This window comes from Schistocerca serialis, chromosome 8, assembly GCF_023864345.2.
Source record: "Schistocerca serialis cubense isolate TAMUIC-IGC-003099 chromosome 8, iqSchSeri2.2, whole genome shotgun sequence".
NCBI lineage: Eukaryota > Metazoa > Arthropoda > Insecta > Orthoptera > Acrididae > Schistocerca > Schistocerca serialis.
The window spans coordinates 598,366,443-598,370,959 of record NC_064645.1 but is presented as its reverse complement, the minus strand read 5'-3'; the positions used below and the strand labels follow the sequence as shown (position 1 = coordinate 598,370,959).

Below are 4,517 nucleotides of genomic sequence, written 5' to 3'. Positions count from 1 at the left end.
TTAGAAAATTCTGAAAATATTAAAACTGTGTGCCAGACCGAGACTCGAGCTCGGGACCTTTGCCTTTCGTGGGCAAGTGCTCTACCATCTGAGCTACCCAAGCACGACTCACGCCCTGTCCTCTCAGCTTTAATTCTGCCAGTACCTCGTCTCCTACCTCCCAAACTTCACAGAAGCTCTCTTGCGAACCTTGCAGAGCTAGCACTCCTGGAAGAAAGGATATTGCAGAGACATGGCTTAGCCACAGCCTGGGGGTTGTTTCTAGAATGAAATTTTCACTCTACAGCGGAGTGTGCACTGATATGAAACTTCCTGGCCGATTAAAACTGATTGCCAGACCGAGACTTGAACTCGGGACCTTTGCCTTTCGCGGGCAAGTGCTCTACCAACTGAGCTACCCAAGCACAACTCAGGTCCCGTCCTCACAGCTTCAATTCTGCCAGTACCTCGTCTCCTACCAATGGCAGAAAAGCTGTTAGGCAAAATCAAACAGTGGAAAATCCAGGATGTAATAATGACAATATTATGGAAAGTGTTAACTGTTATTCACCTTCCAGCAGATGACTCAACATCTCCATTATATGGTGAATAGCAATCTACCCTTTTCATAATACTGTCATTATTCCGTCCTGGATTTTCCATTGTTTGATTTTGCTAACAGCTTTTATTCCATCCTATAACCCAGTGCTGTTTACTTTTGTTACTATTTTTAATGCTACTGTACTCATTGTCTGTTGTTTTCTATATCTTCTTTTCTGCATTCTACATGTTGCCTTCCAAACCGCACCGCACTCCATTACTTACATGTTTAGTAGTCTTTGTGTTGTGCCCGTCTGCGACTCAACATCTCCGCTATATGGTTAGTAGCAATCTACCCTTTTCATAATGTTGTTGTTTAGATTAATATTATGTTTAACACTCTCTGTGAGCAAGAAATTGCAGTAACATTTGCCATTTCAACATGAGGATTGGGTTTCATTTGTTGTGCTGTATTTTGAGAATTTTCTGTGAAAATGAATGATGAAACAGTTCACAGTTCATCAGAAGACCTACCACCAATGCTCTCAGGAGAAACAGTTTCGGCTTTTATTGTGTGATACATTCAAACAGGTTCATTTCGATTGAAAGATTCAAGGTATGAAGCATTAAATAAGGATACAATTTATATTTATGCCAGAAATTCATGATTGAAACAGAGCATATTTCTTCCACTCTCTACAACAGAATTGTATGATGCAGAGCTTAATTGCTTCTGTTATCAGTACAGCTATCTAAAACTGGTCAAAAATTGCTGCAGAGATAGTACATGTTATTGCGAAACTCTGATCACCATCCACCTGTTCTTCTCTGGTTTTATGTTTGATTTTCATATACTTTGTTGACTAAGTAGAAAATTATAGTGGGAATTATTGTTTCTAACAGGAATGACAGATTGCCAGTATCGCAAAAAATTCCACATTCACATTTTGAGATTGACAGAAGAATAACAGAAGACATGGAGATGGATTTCCAGAGAGAAACTGATCTTGTTAGACAAATGATGGAATTCAGAGTGGAGAAAAGTCATGTTGCACTGGAGAAAATAATGGATTTCTTAATTGCCTCTCCTGAATCATTTGTCATAACTTTGTTTGCAATAAAGTAAGCAGGCACCAAAGTATTTTGTTATTTCTGTGTTGTACAGGTATTAGAACTTGTCACAGAAATTGTGCTTTTTTTGTTCTATGGTGTGCATCCAGTACTATAAAGTAAGTCATACCACAATGATGATACACACTGTTATTTACATTACATCTCTGTATCACTCTTTAACAAATTATTAAAATAGTGTGATTGTGAATGACATTTAGATTCAGTCATACTGTTAAATAACTTCTTAAAGATATACATTTCCCATTTTTTAATTTTCTTTAGATTATTTTGGGTTGATAAAGCTCAAATTTTTCAAATAAGACTTTACCATCACTTCTGTGTGAAAATTATACTGCATTTTAAGTAAGTTTTACAAACTATTACAGACACAAATGGGAAGTATCAACAATTTGTCAACAAAAACTGGGAGCTGACTTTCATAAAGCAAAAAAAGCTGTCGAGCAGAAGATGAAGGAATTTGAATTGAGAGGTATGTTTTGTATGCTTAACAGTTCATTTTTAATATGATTGGTTCAAATTTCAAATGTTGATGATAGTGAGTATGATTTAAGGACACTAAACTGCAGGGTCATACACTGTCCAGTGGTATATATGTATATACAGGGAAAGCAACAATAAGAGCATAAGAGCATATGTTATCTAGGATCAGGAGCAAGAAAAACCACTTATCAACAGTGATATTGACTTGTCATATTGTGGAAATAAAAGACTTCGGCCAAAGAATATTGAGTAACAGGAAAATAACAAAATGATATTATGTAATCAGAGGGTAATATGTGTTTATTACAGTATTAATCTGTGGACCTTTGTAAATGGGAAATTGCTTTGCAACATGATGTAGGTTCCCATAAATCATCTGCTGTCAATTATTCTATTGTTGCTCACCTTCTTTCCAACCCTCCTTCCTCTCACACCAGTAAGTACTGGTAGTATGATGCTCAGACAGGAATATAGTGTGTACATTCTAAATTATAAAAGTTAAGTTGTGCATTCTCAAAATATCATAATTGAAGTCTACAGGTAATTGCCACCAATAATATATGTTGCCTTAATCTCTCATGTCTTTTAACTAATCACACTGGTATTTACATATTTGTAGACATTGCCTGTAACAGCCTTCTAACGGTAGCTGTTGCAGAACTATAATGGAGCATGATTTTCTCACTTTGTCCTAGTAAGCAGTTACTACTGGAATTTACACACCTGAATCCAAATATTCTGATAGATATTAGAATGAATGGATAATAAGGTACTCTTTTGGTTTGTTTTTTAATATTTTGGTATTTACAGTTCTTTCAGCAATCAGAACTTTTATTCCCCTTTCAGTACTTTTCATGCAGCTGGCTTCATAAAAGATGATGGTGGAGTCCAGTTTTATGCAGTAATCCATTATATATATGGTAAGAGGATACATCACTGTAAGAATGATTGCAAACTGTTAAAAAGGCCAATGTGGCCATGAGTGTGTGTCCTGTTGGACTTTAGGAGCAAGTGTGACCAGGCTGGCATGTGTTGACAGCTGAGGAAGCATGGAAGCCTCACTAGGCAGAGCTCAGTGAGCCATGTGGGTCTCATGTTGTCATCAGTAGATGGCAACACCCGTTAAGCCTCAATGGTTATTGGACGCTTTGAATATGAGAGTTACCAAGTCTGCCGTATGATTACAAGGTTAACACATGCTCTGCCTATGTGATAAGGAAAACATGCATTTCTGCCTGTTGGCAAGAAATGTAGAGAGGGCACTGCCATGGCTGAATTGAGTGACCTGCACAAATCGTAAAGAAGACTAAATCCATTAAAATCTGTACCTGATTAGTTATAGAGAAGCCAGTAAAATGGTTACAAATACAAACATATAATGAATGCATGGATAAAAATGCTCCCTCGATCAGAATAGTAGTTCTTAATTTATTTAATGTTAAATGTTTTGTCCTAAAACAAACTCTGGAAATTAATATTTTCATGAAGCCGTAAGTAATTTTCAAAAACAAAGTGCTTGAGCAATGCAGAGTATTACCTTAAATTACAAGCTGGAATGTGCATTTGTGCATGAAACATGAATTTTTACCTAAACATTGAATAAAACAATGAAAGTAGTGGCAGCATTATGATGCAAACATAGATAGGAATTTATGAATGTACTTACTTATAATTGTTTATATTTGTTAACTACAAAACAGCATAAAGTAGAGTTTACTGTGATAAATTTTTTTCTGAACAAACTATTTAACTTCGAGAAAAACTAAAAACAGCCACAGGAAGCTAAGGAAATATGATTACAAACTGATGTATGACACATGTGTACAACAATAAATGTATAGTATTTTTTAAGTACGTTGTGGAAGACAGAATTAAGAGTGTAAATAGGCTGCCACCATCACGCGCAGGGCCTTGATTCAGATTTGGGGGAGGAGATAGGGCAGTCGGCTCTGAGGTCTAAGGGATGCAGTATGTATGAATTTGTGTCACATGTGTGTCAAAATTTCTCTAAGTGTTGAATCACAGACTTGTAATGTTTGCATGTGTCTCTAGCGAGCACTGACATATTGTAACTTGTGAAGTTTAAATATTTTGCATTAGGTGAACTAGTCTGAACTCTAGAACTTTACTGCAGTTATTTTCAGGTGGTTGGTATTTGGAATTGAGCTAGTTCACAATTGTGGAACTTAAACTTTAAATGTGCATGAAATAAACTTTGATTTATTTTTTGAGATTTTTTTGTAGAAGTGTACGCGATACATAATGTGGGATACTGCTGCATTGTGGTTTAAACTGTCACTCAGACATTCATTAATTCAGTGATAAAGAATTATTAACCTATGATAAGTGTTACAGTAAACTGAGTAAACTCAGTTTTGTTACAC

At 36.0% G+C, this 4,517-nt stretch overlaps 1 non-coding gene across 1 annotated transcript; it reads right to left on the bottom strand.

The window, feature by feature from the left end:
* Positions 1-330: 330 nt before the first annotated feature.
* Trnas-cga (transfer RNA serine (anticodon CGA)) lies at positions 331-405 on the bottom strand. Its single transcript has one exon. It is a non-coding gene; the product is annotated as a tRNA-Ser (tRNA).
* Between the last annotated feature and the right edge of the window lie 4,112 nt (positions 406-4,517).